This window comes from Trichechus manatus, unplaced genomic scaffold, assembly GCF_000243295.1.
Source record: "Trichechus manatus latirostris isolate Lorelei unplaced genomic scaffold, TriManLat1.0 scaffold00061, whole genome shotgun sequence".
Classification (NCBI taxonomy): domain Eukaryota; kingdom Metazoa; phylum Chordata; class Mammalia; order Sirenia; family Trichechidae; genus Trichechus; species Trichechus manatus.
Window position 1 is genome coordinate 11,188,030 of NW_004443997.1, and position 17,058 is coordinate 11,205,087.

The window sequence follows — 17,058 nt, forward strand, 5'->3', positions numbered from 1 at the left end:
GCACATAATAAGTGCCCCCAAAATGCTGATTGTTCTTGCTTCTAATTATTCCTGAACACTACACCACTCAGACTTCCTGAAGGCAGACCCAGGTGGCCTTCAAGCCGCGCTGTGATTATTGCTCCTCAAGGCTGGGCGCCTGGATGAGGTGCTGCCTGCCCAGCTTAGGGGACCAGCCAACTTTCAAAGGTACAGGGACACATAATTTGGCCAGTAGATGAAAAAGGGTTGGTGATGGATTCGTGGGCTGGGCACTCCCCCTCCCTTTTGCTTTTCAGCATTTCCCCCTCACCATCACTCACTGACTGTATAAACAGATTTCCCAGTAATCGTTTTCCCTCTCTTTGAAGTCTCCCCATCCATTCTTGCCCCACGCTCAGCCCTCTCCCCTTCCTCTCCAAGGAGGACCTCATGTCAGCAACAGTTTCCATCCAGGGGGCAGAGACGCGGTTCAGAACCCTCTCTAGAAGGTCTGTTCAGCTCAATCTATCACAATTTTCTGAGCACCTACTGAGCACCTTCAAAGGACTTTTCTGGAGAGGGAAGGCCAAAAGGGACTGGTAGGGGAGGTAGAAGCAAAAGGACTCAAAGAAGCAGTGAACTCAAACATACCAACCTTCATGAAGATGGCACAGAACAAACTGGGCTGGAAACTGGATTTTGTCAGTGTGTCCTTGGGAAGCTAGGTTACCTGTCTGAGTCTCAGTTTCTTTTTCTGTACGTGGGGAAATCTGGACAATGAAAAAAAAGAAGAAAAATTGATGTGTTCGAATTGTGGCATTGGTGAAGGATGCTGAATATACTGTGGACTGCCAGAAGAACGAACAAATCAGTCTTAGAAGAAATATAACCAGAATGCTCCTTAGAAGTGAGGGTGGCGAGACTTGAGGTACTTACTTTGGATGCATCATCTGGAAGGACCAATCACTAGAAAAGGACATTGTCTTAGTCCTCTGGAGCTGCTATAACAGAAATGCCACAAGTGGATGACTTAAACAACGAGAAGTTTATTTTCTCACAGTAAGTAGGCTAAAAGTCCAAATTCAGGGCGTCAATTCCAGGGGAGGGCTTTCTTTCTCTGTCGGCCTTCTCATCAATCTTTCCCCGGACTAGGAGCTTCTCCGTGCAGGAACCGCAGGTCCAAAGGACACTCTCTGCTCCTGGCACTGCTTTCTTGGTGGTATGAGGTCCCCCTGTCTCTCTGCTCGCTTCTCTCTTTTATTTCTCAAGAGATTGCCTCAGGACACAATCCAATCTTGTAGGTTGAGTCCTGCCTCACTAACACAACAGCTGCCCATCCTCCCTCATTAACATCATAGAGGCAGGATTTACATCATATAGGAAAATCACACAATACCAGGAATTATGGCATAGCCAAATTGATGCCAGCATTTTTTAGGGGACACAATTCAATCCATGACAGATATCATGGTTGGTAAAGTAGAGGGTCAGCAAAAACGAGGGAACCCCTCCTTGAGCTGGATTGACACAATCGCCACAACAATGGGCTCAAATATACCAATGATCATGAAGATGACACCGGGCCGGGGAACATTTTGTTCTGTTATACACAAGGTCGCCATGAGCTGGAGCTGACTCAACAGCAACTAACAACAACAACAACACCACTCGGGATAATAATAACACCAGCATCACTGGTATATGGAAGGAGTAAGTGACACGCTACATGTGAAGCACTTAGCCTGGTATACAGTAGGTGCTCAGCCAATGGCAGTTTCTTGTCTGTGGTTGTTATTGGTGTCAGGGACAAGGAAGAAAGTTGAGTGATAGCCAGCTTCTGGTCTGCAAGATCAGATGGGTGGAGCAGCCGTCTGCTGAGATGAAGCACCCAGGAGAAATCCAGGTCTGGAAGAAAGAAAATAAATCCCATTCAGATCATGCTGAATTTGAGGTAGCTGAGTGTTGACCACATGGTAATATCCAGGAGGCAGCTAACAATATAGGTCTGGAGACTCAGAACTTGGATCATGTAATGGTCATAATTCCTGAGATCTTGACTCAAACCTTCCATTCAGAGAAGCATGGACCTCTGAGTTCACAATGAAAAAACTCCCCTCCCTATTTTTTGAAACCTACTCAACACAGCTACTTCTTCCCAGTCCCCCAACCCTGCACACACACACAAACACACACACTCCTGAGCTAAGTGCCAGGGTATAAGGACTCAACAGAAAGAACCCAGTTCAGAAAATGACCAACTATAATCCTCTTTACCAGAAAACAAAATCCAGCCTCACTCCCAAACCAGAGGAGGAGCAGTGACGATGTTTCAAGGAAATTTCCATTTCTTTAGTACCTACCTTTTAAAGCTTTTATAGCACACGAGATATATATTCTGCACACGTTACACATGTTACATGATACATACATCTACATAGTATTCAGTATTCATGGGCATTAATTGTGGATCCAAGTAAAACAAAATCCTTGACAATTTATAACTTTTAAATGTATAGACATAAATAGGCCCCGTTTGTTCTCTTTGCCCAGGCTCTGAAAACCTTCAAGATGGGTCTGCAGATATAGATTCAATGTATATAAACCTACACACACCACAGTCTTAAAGCTCTTAACCTTGACCATTGTATTTTGTATACATGTCTCATCCCCTTTATTCAACTTTCAGCCCCTGGAGTGAAGGCCTAGGATCTCCATGGTTATCAGGGGTGAGAAAGAGAGGGAAAGCAGCAGTCAAGAAATCAAACAATTTCTTTGACTTGCATTGGGCAAATCTGTTGTAAAAGACCTCTTCAAAGTGTTGAAAAGCAAAGATGTCACATTGAGGACTAAGGTGAGCCTGACCCAAGCCATTGTATTTTTAATCACATATGCATGTGAAAGCTGGACAATAAATAAGGAAGACTGAAGAAGAACCGATGCATTTGAATTGTAGTGTTGGCCAAGAATGTTGAATATACCATGGACTTCAGAAGAACAAACAAATCTGTGTGTTCTTTGGAAGAAGTACAACCAGAATGCTCCTTAGAAGCGAGGATGGTAAGACTTTATCTCACATACTTTGGACATATTATCAGAGGGACCAATCCCTGGAGAAGGACATCATGGTGGGGAAAGTAGCGGGTCAGTGAAAAAGAGGAAGACCTTCAACGAGATGGACTAAGACGGTGGCTGCAACAATGGGCTCAAACATAGCGATGATTTTGAGGATGGCGCAGGACCGGGCAACATTTTGTTCTGTTATACAAAGGATTACTATGATCAGAAGCAACTCCATGGCACCTGACAACAATGAAAACAGCACGTCAGGCTTACAAACTGCTAAATGACATATGCTCTATCCTCCTACCTTGCTAAATACACCTTCACGATGACCCGGAAGGCCACATTCAGATTTAGAATTCTTGCAGTCTTTAGTGGTCTTTCCTGATGACGTGGTTTAATTTTCTAGGATGACTTGATCAACTTCATATAAATCATGAGGGCTTTTTAGAAAATAACGTCTTTAAATGAGAAAAAGTCCATACAGGCTCTTTAGAAAAATACTGCCCATATAAAAACCTAAGAAATGTAAACTCTCTCGTCCCTTTCCATTCCGAAGAGGTGTTCACTGTTGTCACTTTGGATCCTAACTTTCTGCCCCTCCCCCCACGTGCAATACAGGGAAAAACTTAACTGAATGAGTGCAGTAAACACAAAAGTTGGGAGAGGGGAGAAGCGATTGCCCACAAACACATGTACTTGGAAAATTCACAAATGATTATTGGCACTTTGATGCTCTGTATAAAAATTTATTGAGCGTTGGCTCCACACATAGCAACGTGTATATGTATTTATTTGTTCGCAAAAGAGCAGGGAGGTGGCTGACGGGGACTACGTTCCCAGCCACCATCCAGACACTTACACGCACACGGCATATGTAAGGTGAACATCAATTTTTTATCTCAGTGGGTTCCTTTCACCCCGGGTCTTCCAGTAGCTGTTTTGCCTAGTATACAACTAGCACCAGTGTCCCACAGTGTCCCCCAAACCCTCAGCCTTTGTGGGACTCCTTGGTCTTTTTTTCCTCCCCCTTTGGAGATTTTATTTATTATCTGTTGGGATGGGTATTGTTTGGAGATTCTGGTTTTTATTTCTCTGCTGGCTTTGACAGATACTCAGGGAAAGGAGAAGGGGGGAAAAGCATTTGGTTTTGTTTTATGATATCTGAGGAGTCTCTGTGAAATTCTCCGAGGCCTTCGGGCCCAGGGGACTGTATAAATAAAAAGGCAGTGGTGATGGTTATGAGGGTTTGTGGGGGGAGCAGCGATGACATGGAATGAGTGTGGTCACTCTGTGTAACCGAGGCAGTGGAAATTACAGGACGGGCTTTACTGCTGGCGGTCGTTTTCACAGTATCAATAACACAGCAGAAATCATAATGTCAATCCATTTTATGCAAACATGGAGGGAGGGCCAAGAATGAGGTATCACGCAGCACTCCACACTCGACCTATGAAGTCAGGCTGCCTGGCTCTGCCATCTCCTTCCTGTGTAACTTTGGGCTACTTGCTCGGTCTTTCTGAGCCTCAGTTTCCTCCTCTGAAAAATGGGAATGATAATAACAGTACCTATCTTCTCGGGTTGTTGTGGGCATTGATATAAAGCCCACAGCACTGTGTCTGGTTGGTTAAAACAACAACAACAACAACAAAACCATCGTCTTCGAGTTGATTCCAACTCTACCCTATGTTTTACAGGGTAGAACTGCTCCACAGGGTTTTCTTGGCTCTAATCTTTATGGAAGCAGATCACCAGGCCTTTCTTTTGCAGTGCAGCTAGATGGGTTCCAACAATCAACCTTTAGGTTAGTAGACAAGTGTAAACTCTTTGCCCCACCCAGGGACCTCCTGGTTGGTTGTCATTGTGTTCCATTGAGTCAGTTCTGTCTCATGGAGACCCTATCTGACAGAGTAGAACTGTCATACTGTTCTGGTGGGTTTGAGCCCACCAAGCAGCTGGTGGGTTCGAATCACCAACCTTTTCATATTTTCTGTGACTTTCTACCTTAATAGCTCTGCTGTGGGAGAAATGGTTGAATCCCTTTTTATGGGTTCACCAATTTTTATGAAACTAAGTTATGTCTTCCAAAGAAGAATTCAAATCTGTGTTATCATGAACCCAACATGTCCAAACCAAAATTATTTTTCTTTTTCTTCACTCTGCTGAAACCAGCCTCTAAGTTCTCTGTATCTTTTGAAATGATCTGTTATGCCAGTAGTTCTCCCACCCTGGGGGCACCCGGGAATCCACTGGGGAACTTTTGTACGTATATGTATTGTATATGTATATGTATACACATATACACATATTCATACATATATATACATACATATACATACACACACATACATATCCAACAATGGGCTCAAGCATAGCAAAGACTGTAAGGATGGCGCAGGACCCGGCAGTGTTCTGTTCTGTTGTATATGGGGTCAGTATGTGCTGGAACCGACTCAACGACACCTAACAACCACCACAAAAACAACCATTTTTAAAATTGTGGTAAGTGGATAGAGACAGCCCTGGTACAGTGGTTAAGTGCTGGCTGCTTACCAAAGATCATCGATCAATGGTAAGAACCCACCAGCCGCTCTACGTCCATAAAGATGACAGCCTTGGAAACCCTATGGGGCAGTTCTACTCTGTCCTATAGGGTGGCTATGAGTCGGAATCGACTCAACGGTAACAGGTTTGGTTTTTGTTTATATATATTATATATATATATATATATATAATATACACACACATATGTATATGTAATGAAACATTTGCCATTTCAACATTTTTTACGCGTACAATTCGGTGATATTAATTACGTTCGTCATATTGTGCAACTGTTGCCACTATCCGTTTCCAAATTTTCCCATCACCCTTAACAGAAACTCAAACCAAAAACCACACTAAACTAAACCATTTGCCATTGAGTCAGTTCCGACTCCTGGCGACCCTGTGTGTTTCAGAGTAGAGCTGCGTTTCCAATGAATGATTTTTTGGAAGTAGAATGCTAGACCTTTCCTCTGGGCGCCTCTGGGTGGACTCAAATCTCCAAACTTTCAGTTAGCAGCCGAGCGTATTAACCATTTGCACCACCCAGGGGCTCCTTAGAACCGAAACTCAGTGCCCCCTAAACAGTGGTTGCCCCTTGCCCCATCTCTCCCATCCCGGCTAACCACTGATAAACCTTGGTCTCTACGCATTTGTCTATTCTAGATATTTCATGTAAGTGGGATCATATAATATTTCTTTTTGTGACTCACTGGGGAACTTTTAAAAAATACCAACACCTATTTCCGCCCTTGAGATTTTGATTTAACTGATTTGATGTGGAGTGCCAGCATCTCCAATGTGTAAAAGCTCACCAAGGTGTCCGTGCACAGCCAGGGCTGAGAACTGCTAAGAGACACAGTAGCCCGGGGAGCAATTAAGGGGAAGGCTAAGGCTAAGGCTAAGGCCTCTGTCTGGGAGAACCCTCTTGAACCCACTACCAAGACATTTTTACATCTGCCTTTCTTTTCTCCATCCTTGGTGCCAATTTGCACACTCATTATTTCTCACTTAAACTGCTACAAAAACCTTCATACTCAAGTCTGGGTTTTTAGCATGTGACTAGCCAATCCAAAGGTCCCTGGGTGGCTCCAACGGTTTGTGCTGTGCTACTAACCTAAAGGTTGCTGGTTCGAACCCTCCCAGCAATGGCACCTTGGAGGAAAGACCTGGCGATCTGCTTCTATAAAGATTACAGCCAAGAAAACCCTATGGGGCAGTTTTACCCTGTAACACATAGGGTCATCATGAGTCAGAATCGACTCAACGACAAGGGATTTGGTGTTTTGTTTTTCAGCTAATCCAACCTCCATCTAGCCTGCCAAATATTCTTTCTACGGCATGGCATCTGATTCCAACATTTAAACCCCAGTGGTTTCCCACTACCCATATGATTGAGTCAAACTCCCCAGCCTTCATTTAAAACCTCTTCCTACCAGGGCTCCATCTATCTTTCCAGCCTCATTGCCACCCTCCTCTCCTGCCTGGACATACACTATTTGGTCATCTCTTGGCTCTCAAGCTTTCTCTGCCCTTGCCTACCTGGTAAACTCCTGCATATCCCCCAGAGCCCAAGCCAGAAATGACCTCTTTGCTGAAGCCCTCTTGCTTCTCGCTGCCCCCCCTCTCCACCCGCAATCCACCTCCCAAGCAATATGGATTGCTTCCTGGGGACTTCACAGCCTCATGTGGTACATGCTCTAGAGATATGTACAGTATGGTTTTTATTTACATATCTGTCTCCCTCATTTGCCTGGGGAATTCCTCACCTTTGAGGGCTGGGTCTTATTCATCCACATGCTTATTCATCACCCTCAGCAACATTCCTTGAGCAGAACAATCCATATCATCACCAAGCTTTACTCTGTGGCCAATTCCATTTTCAAAAGATGGACACAGCAATGTCTTCTGACCTACATCTTCTTCTGCAAGGTGACTCCAATCAAGAGTCTCGTTTCCCTCCTCTTGTACCTTCGTGGGCCTGTGGCTGCTTCTACCATTAAAATGTGGCAGAAGTGATGCTGTGTGACATCTAAGCAGGGCTATAAAAATCAATGCAACAGGTTGAAACAAGAGGATTCCCCAAGACTATCGCCCTGAGATACTCCATAAACCTTGAACCCAAACTACCCGCTGAGGTCATCTTTTAGCTAAATAACAGATTGGCTCATAAAATAAAGAATATTATCAGTGAGCACAGCACACCTTTAAAAAATCATCTATATGAGACCAAAACAAAACAAAAACCCAAATCCGTTGCCACTGAGTCGATTCCAACTCATAAGGACCCTATAGGACAGAGTAGAACTGCCCCATGGGGTTTCCAAGAGCAGCTGGTGGATTTGAACTGCTAACCTTTTGGTTAGAAGCCAAGCTCTTAATCACTATGTCACCACAACCCAGCAATTCCACTCCTAGGTATTTACCCAAGACAACTGAAATGTGTCCAACAAGAACCTGTACATGAAGTTTCAGAGCAGCTTTATTCATAACAGCCCCAAACGGGCAACAACTCAAATGTCCACCAACTGAGGGGCTGGACCAAAAAGCTGTGGTATATCCACACCATGGAATGTTGTTGTTGTTAAATGCTGTCGAGTCGGTTCCAATGCTTAGGGACCCCATGTGACATAGTAGAATGGCCCATAGAGTTTCCTAGGCTGTAATCTTTACAGGAGCAGATCAACAGATCTTTCTCCTGAGGAGCCACGGTGAGTTCGAACCAACAACTTTTTGGTTAGCTTAACTGTTGTGCCACCAGACCTCCTTTCACACACTTTGTTGTTATTGTTAGGTGCCATCGAGTCAGTTCCGACTCATAGTGACCCTACTTACAACAAAACGAAATACTGCCCAGTCCTGCTCCATCCTCACAATTGTTGCTATGTTTGAGCCCATTGTTGCAGCCACTGTGTCAATCCATTTCATTGAGGGTCTTCATCTTTTTCACTGACCCCCTACTTTACCAAGTTCCTTCTCTAGGAACTGGTCCCTCCTGATAACACGTCCAAAGTATGTGAGACCAAGTCTCGCCATCCTCGCTTCTAAGGAGTATTCTGGCTGTCCTTCATCCAAGACGGATTTGTTAGTTCTCCTGGCAGTCCGTGGTATATTTGATATTCTTCACCAACACCATAATTCAAAGGTACCAATTCTTCTTCGATCTTCCTTATTCATCATCCAACTTTCCCATTCATATGAGGTGATTGAACACACCATGGCTTGGGTCAGGCACACTTTAATCCTCAAAGTGATATCTTTGCTTTTTAACACTTTAAAGAGGTCTTTTGCAGCAGATTTGCCCAGTGCAATATGTTGTTTGATTTCCTGACTGCTGCTTCCATGGCGTTGACTCTGGATCCAAGTAAAATGAAATCCTTAACAACTTCAGTCTTTTCCCTGTTTATCATGATGTTGCTTATTGGTCCAGTTGTGAGGACTTTTATTATCTTTATGTTGAGTTGCAATCCATACTGAAGGCTGTAGTCCTTGATCTTCATCAGTAAGCGCTTCAAGTCTTTTTTGCTTTCAGCAAGCAAGGTTGTGTCATTGTATATCACAGGTTGTTGATGAGTCTTCCTCCAATCCTGATACCCCGTTCTTCTGCCTATAGTCCAGTTTCTCAGATTGTTTGCTCAGCATACAGAGTGAATAAGTATGGTGAAAGGATACAACCTTGATGCACACCTTTCCTGATTTTAAACCACGAGGTATCCCCTTGTTCTGTTCGAACGACTGCCTCTTGGTCAACGTACAGGTTCTTCCTGAGCACAACTGAGTGTTCTGGGGTTCCCATTCTTTGTAATGTTACCCATGGAGTACTACTCACCACTGAAAAGGGACAGACAAATGATACGTGCAACCACATGGAGGAATCTCTAAGTATTGTGCTCAGTGAAAAGAGCCAGGCAGAAAAGGCCACATACTGCATATCTGATTCCATTTATTTCACATTCTGGAAAAAGCAGGACTGTAGAGTGGAAAGCAGATGAATGGTTGCCAAGGGCTAGGGGTAGCAGAAGGGCCTGACTCTAAAGGAATTCAAAAGAACTTTTTAGAGTGAGGGAAATATTCTACACCTTGATTGCAGTTGTAGTTGTGAAACTGTACACATTTGTCAAAATTCAATGAACTGTATGACTATAAAGCGTGAATTTTAATGTATGTAAATGATACCTCGATAAACCTGTCTTTAAGAGGAAAATCACTTCTATAAAGATGCTTCCTGACCTCATTTCATCTAAAGAACATCCTCACCCACTATAATTCTCTCTCACATTATTTTATTTTCTGCATTGTACTTAATGATCTCTAAAATCATCTTTTTATATATGCCACCACCCGACTGTCAGTCTGTCCTACTGTGGTGGCTTGCATGTTGCTATGATGCTGGAAGCTATGCCACAGGCATTTCAAATGCCAACAGGGTCACCCATGGTGGACAGGTTTCAGCGGAGCTTCCAGACTAAGACAGACTAGGAAGAAGGACCTGGCAATCTACTTCTAAAAATTATCCAACAAAAACCTTATGATCACAACAGAACATTGCACAACTTGCTTGCTTTGGACACATCATTAGGAGGAATCAATTGCTGGAGGAGAACACTGTGTTTGGTGAAGTAGAGGGCCAGTAAGGGTGAGGGAGGGAGACCCTCGGTGAGATGGGTTGGCATAGTAGCTGCAACGATGAACTTGAACATCCTGGCAGTCATGAGAATAATGCCGGACTGGGCAACGTTTCCTTCTGTTGTACATAAGGTCACCATGAGTCAGAGTCGGCTTGACGGCAGCTCTTTCTTTCTGCTTTCCTTCCTTCCTTTCTTCCCTCCCTCCTTCTTTCTTTCCTTCTTTCTGTCTTTCTGCCTTCCTTCACTCCCTCCCTCCCTTATTCTTTCTTCCTCCCTGTTTGCCTGTCTTTCTCTTTCCCTCTTTTTTCTGTCTCTCTCTTCCTCCCTCCCCCTCCCTCCCCCCTTTCTTTCCTTCCTTCATTATTTTTATTTATTTTTTAACTTTATTTTTGTCTGTCTCCTTTTCTAGAGTGATTAGCTCCCTGAGGCAGAGATTATATAAATCTTGTTCACTGTTCTATCCCTAGCTCTAACACGCTGTGTGGCACATAATAGATACTCAGTAAATGTTTAATGGATTAATAGATGGTAAACAAAGTACTTGGGCCAGTAGGTACAGTAAGCTAGGCTGCAAGGAAGCCCATTTTTTAATCCTGAACTGAGGCCCTTCCAGACTAAGCTACTTCTCAAACTTGTCCTCTGCCAGAAGAGCCTGCAACCCTTTCTGGACCAGGAGAGTTCTGGACTGGCCTAGGATCAGAGGACAAGATAAGTGTTTCCCCAGACAGCTTAGGCCAGAGAAGAAAGCTCCTTACAGTGTGGCTTGCACGCTCCAAGTGTGGCTATGACATGTGTTCAGATCAGGTGTCTTAGTTATCTAGTGCTGCTGTAACAGAGATACCACAATTGGGTGGCTTTAACAAACCGAAATTTATTTTCTCACAGTTTAGGAGGCTAGAAGTCCAAGTTCAGAGTGCTGGCTCTAGGGGGAGGCTCTCTCTCTCTGTTTCGGCTCTGGAGGAAGGTCCTTGTCTCTTCAGCTTCTGCTTCCTGGTTCCTTGGAGATCTCCATGTGTCTTGGCATCTATTTTACCCCATCTTTCCTCTGCTCACTTGTTTAATCTCTTTTCTATCTCAAAAGAGATTGGCTCAAGGTACGCCGTACACTAATCCTGCTTCATTAACATGACAAAGACAACCCATTCCTGAATGGGATTATAACCACAGGCATACAGGTTAGGATTTACAACACTTATTTTTGGGGGCTATAATTCAATCCTTAACATCAGGTAATAAAAGCTCAGTCAGGAGCGTGTGCCCTTTAGTCTCATTTCATTTTATTATTAAAAATGAAACACGTAGAACACAGATAATTTGGTTCCGCATGAGGCTTCCTTTGGCTCCTGAGTCTGAGGAATTTAACGAGGGCGAAAAACAGAAAGAAATATATACGTAGCTATTGGGTATAATTGGAAAGTTTGGAGGTGAAGTTTCACTTCAAGGGATTATTAGGGTAACCTCTCTGGGCAAGTTGCAATCAGTAATGCTGCCCAGATCGTCATATTGTGGGTTTTTTAAAAGGATTCTGAGGCAGGTGGGGGTGGGGGGAATTGTAAGACTTGTTTTTTTTTTTTAATTAGTTTTAAAAAGAAGAGCGTAATGACAATAGAGCCAAACGTTTAAATGTCCTTTTTGGAGAGGTTGGAATTGAGTTTCAAACCTTAATGTTCTCCAAGGGACTATAACACAGGCTGGAAAATAATGGTTTTTGAAGCTCCATAGCTTCCCCACCCCTCTGTCAGCACTGTCACTGGCCTAGATAAGTCCCAGTACATAGACTTGGTTGTTCCATTTAATTCTTTGTCCCTGGCACCTTCAGCATTAGGAAGGCAGGCAGATCCCCCCTTGTAAACTCTTGTGGATTTTTCTTTTTATTTATTTATACATTTTTAATTGTGCTTTAGAAGGTTTACAGAGCAAATAAATTTCTCTTTAAACAATTAATACACATATTGTTTTGTGACACTGTTGCCAACCCCGCCACTTGTCAACACTCTCCCCTTCTCCACCTTGGGTTCCTCATTTCCATTCGTCCAGCTTTCCTGTCCCCTCCTGCCTTCTCTTCCTTGTCCCTAGGCCGGTGTGCCCATTTAATCTCGTATACATAACTGAGCTATGTGTATTATTGTTTGTATTATGGGCCTGTCTAATCTTTGGCTGAAGGGTGAACCTCAGGAGCAACTGCAGTACTGAGCTAAAAGGTGTCCAAGGGCCATACTCTCGGGGTTTCTCTAGTCTCTGTCAGACCAGTAAATCTGGTCTTTTTTTTGTGAGTTAGAATTTTGTTCTACATTTTCCTCCAGCTCTGTCTGGGACCCTCTGTTGTGATCCCTGTCAGAGCAGTCGGTGGTGGTAGCCGGGCACCATCTAGTTGTGCTGGGCTCAGTCTGGTGGAGTCTGTGGTAGTTGTGGTCCATTTGTCCTTTGGACTAATCTTTCCCCGTGTCTTTGGTTTTCTTCATTCTCCCTTGCTCCAGACAGGGTGGGTCCAGTGGAGTATCTTAGATGGCTTTTAAGACCCCAGATCTTGTGGATCTTTCCAACACTACTATTAGCAGAGTAGTTCAAAGAGTTTGGCCTTCAGCAGTTTGAAGGGATGAGATAGACCACTGTTCATGGTTCAGCCGGATTCATCAGGCATAAACTGAGGCAGCAATAGGAATCATTATGATGGTTTTGTGTCTTGCTTCTTTCACTTAATGTTATGCTTGCGAGATTCATCCACATTTTTGCATAAGGCTGTAGTTCATTCATTTTCACTGCGGTATAGTATTCCACCTTATGAATTTGCCAGAATGAATGTATCTGTTCCACTATCGATGGATACTGAAAAAAAAAAAAAAAAACCCAAACCCATTACCATCGAGCTGATTCCAGCTTATAGCAACCTTATAGGAAACAGTAGAACTGCAACATAGGGTTTCCAAGCAGTAATCTTTACAGGAGCAGACTGTCATATTTTTCTCCCATGGAGCAGCTGGTGGCTTTGAACCACTGACCTTTTGGCTAACAGCTGAGCACTTTCACCACTGCACCACCAGGGTTCCTTGATGGGTATTTGGATGGCTTCAGTTGTTGGTTTATTAGCAGCAATGTTGCCATAGACATTCTTACACACATCCTGGTGACTATGAGCACCACTTGCCCTTGAAAATCGATAACCTCTTAGTCCAGGAATTCAAAATCCATTTGGGATCGTGAGAATGGTTGCACAATTTGAAGAACGTAATCAATGTCACACAATTGTACATGTAGAAATTGTTATAAATAAATAAATAAATAAAATCCTTTTGGAGTCATGGATGCCTTGGATAATCTGACGAACACTGTGTCCCATCCATAAAATGCATGGACACACACACAGAGAAAAACAGACAGACAGATAGCAGCGAAGAAGACACACAGAGATATTGAGAAACAGAGCTCTAGTCAGACACAGAGTCATGGACTGAATTGTGTCCCCCAAAAATGTCTGTCAACTTGGCTAGATCATGATTCCCAGTATTGTGTGATTGTCCACCATTTTATCATCTGATGTGATTTTCCTGTGTGTTATAAAGCCTACCTCTATGATATTAATGAAATGGGATTAATGGCAGTTATGTAGACTCAATCTACAAGATTAATCTACAATTTAAGCCAATCTCTTCTGAGATGTAAAAGAGAGAAACGAACAGAGAGACATGAGGACCACATACCACCAAGAAAGTAGTACCAGGAGAAGAGCACGTCCTCTGGACCTGGGGTCCCTGCGCTGAGAAGCTCCTAGTCCAGGGAAGATTGATGACAAGAACCTTCCTCCAGAGCCAACAGAGAGAGAAAGCCTTCCCCTGGAGTTGGCACTCTGAATGTAGAAAATGTAGAACAAAATTCTAACTCACAAAAAAAGACCAGACTTACTGGTCTGACAGAGACTGGAGAAACCCTGAGAGTATGGCCCCCGGACACCCTTTTAACTCAGTACTGGAGTCACTCCTGAGGTTCACCCTTCGGCCAAAGATTAGACAGGCCCATAAAACAAACAATAACACACGTAGTTCAACCATGTATATGAGACTAAATGGGCACATCAGCCTGGGGGCAAGAATGAGAAGGTGGGAGGGGACAAGAAATCTGGATCCATGGAAATGAGGAACCCAAGGTCAAGAAGGAGAGAGTGTTGACGCATCGTGGGGTTGGTAACCAATGTTGCAAAACAACATGTGTATTAACTGTTTAATGAGAAACTAATTTGCTCCGCAAACCTTAATCTAAAGAAAAAAAAAAAAAACTTATGAGTGGCCATCTAAGATACATCTATTGGTCCCATCTTGTCTGGAGCAAAGGAGAATGAAGCAAACCAAAGACACAAGGAAAATATTAGTCCAAGGACTAATATACCACATGAAGCATAGTTTCCACCAGCCTGAGCCCAGAAGAACTAGATGGTGCCCGGCTACCACCACTGACAGCTCTGACAGGGATTACAGTAGAGGGTCCCAGACAGAGCTGGAGAAAAATGTAGAGCCCCCAGACAGACACCCTGTTAACTCAGAACTGAAGCCACTCCCGAAGTCCACCTTTTAGCCAAAGATAAGACAGCAGTATAAAAGAAACAATAACACACATGAGGAATATGCTTCTTAATCAAGTATATGAGAACAAACGGACAACACCTGCCCAAAAGCAAAGATAAGGCAGGAACAGACAGGAAAATTGGACAAATGGACATAGGGAACTTGAGGTAGAAACGGGGAGAGTGCTGACACATTGCCGGGATTGCAACCAATGTCACAAAACAATTTGTGTATAAATTTTTGAAGGAGAAAATTTGGGCTGTAAACTTCCACCTAAAGCACTATAAAATTAAAAAAAAGAGAAAAAAAAAACAAAGGCCCCAATTGGTACTATATTTTCCACGAATCCTAAAAGATGTATTTCGATCCTCTTGGCCCCAGGGCCCCAAGAAGACTGGAAGCTCCCACGCAATCAACGGAATCCGTATTTCCCGTGCCTCGCAAGGCGCCAGTGGCTTGAGGGGACACCTTTGAGCGCCAGCTGCCGTTCCTCGCTGTTTGATGCCTTAGCTTATAGGGTAAAAGATGGAGCCGTAGCTGCATTTAGATACCCCTCCTCCCCAGCACTTCGCTGCGGGGGCGTAGGTCTTGGAGCGCAGAAGGAAAGGACTTGGGCGGCGCCCCGAGCCTCAGAGGGTGGCCTCGGCAGGAACCCGGACACAACGGCAGAGTTGCCAACCCGCCCAGGTTTTCATGCTCCGAGGCCGAGGCCACACTAGCATCCCCAGTTAGAAGTAGTTCCTACTGGCTCTTGCCTTCTCCAGAAAGTGACTTTTTTTTTCCTCCCCCCAAAATTAGGTGGAGACGACTCCAGGTAAACGCACTTGTCAAAAATTTAAGTTGGGAGCGGTTCATTTCCAATGCAATTGGCACGGCGGAGAGTTTTACAAAACGTCTCGGAATTGCGCAAAAAACGGTTTCACTTTGGGCTCCCGAGCCTCCAGAAACTGAATGCAAACTTCTGCACGTATCTAAAGTGCATTTTCCTGGGAGAGACTCCATAGCTTTCAGCGGATGTTCAAAGCGCTACCGGGAGCCCACCGACCGCCACCACCAACAGGGTGAAAAGGTTACGAACCCCTACAAAGGTAGCATGCGCAGCGTTTGCAGTTAGAAAGAAAACCTCTGCCTGCCCACTCCTCACCTTATTTTTTATCTCTTCCCCTTCTTCCTCCTCCTCCCCCCTTTTCTTCTTTTGCAACATTTCTTTGACATTTCCAAGCCCCCTCTCCTGGTTTCGATTTGAAGCTCCTGGAAAAAATCGATCACTTTCAAGAAAGGAAGGAAGGACTCGGGGTCTGGAATTCAAAGTCCCCCCGCCCCCCCTTGGGTGAGGGCGGAACTGAAGCCTGTGGCAGGGGGACATAAAAACGTGCCTTCTGCCCCTCATCTTCCCGCTGCTTCCTCCTTCCCTCTGATTTTTTCTCAAAAAAAAAAAAAAAAAAAAGGGTCAAAAACAAGGTTTTGAGTTCTTGGTGTGAGCGCACAAGGCGCTCTGAACGCTTGGGGTGCAGGGAGCGGGCTGTGGAGCTGGCCCCGCCCACTCATCAGCAAGACGCCCCAAATCTGTTTACTACCTGATTCTGCAACCTCAGGTATTTGAGGAAGCCAGTCTGGCAACTTTAAAAGGCTGCGAGGTGGCCAAGGTCATAAACCGAAAGACAGCAAGTGACTCCTGGAGCTGAGAGCTAATTCCTGTTTTATTAAGGAGGGGTGCCTAGATGAAGTGGAAAAACAAAATGGAAAGTTGGACTGTCCCACGCAAGTCCTCTCTCTGTCTGGCCTTCAGCCTTCCAGAAGCTTCTGTGCTGCTCACCCCAGCTCACCTCTGTGGGGAGGGGCACTCGAGGAGGGGAGGTGGAGATTTATGGCTCTGATGAGAAATTCAGCTCTGTGCCCATGGATTCACGAAGAGTTGGAATGGACTGGATGGTAACTAATAACATCAACGACGAGGCTGAGGGAGTGGGGGCAGAATTTAATCTCATTCTGATCGATTCCTTTTCGGGTTGCAGATATGAGGAGGTAGTCTGGCTACTGATCCTTTCTTTATTTAAAATTTTGATCTTTGATAATTTGATGTTTCATTACAAATTTTTTGCATCAATTTTGATTCTGTAAAATAGTGCATTAAATTATTATTTATTTTGATTACTGAGTTTTTTGACGCCCCTCAAATGTTGCAGTTTGCGCTCACCTGCTAATCTAAAGGTTGGCAGTTCGAACCCACCTAGCGGCGCTGTGGACGAAAGGCCTGGAGATCTGCTTCTGTAAAGATTACAGCCAAGAAAACCCTATGGAGCAATTCT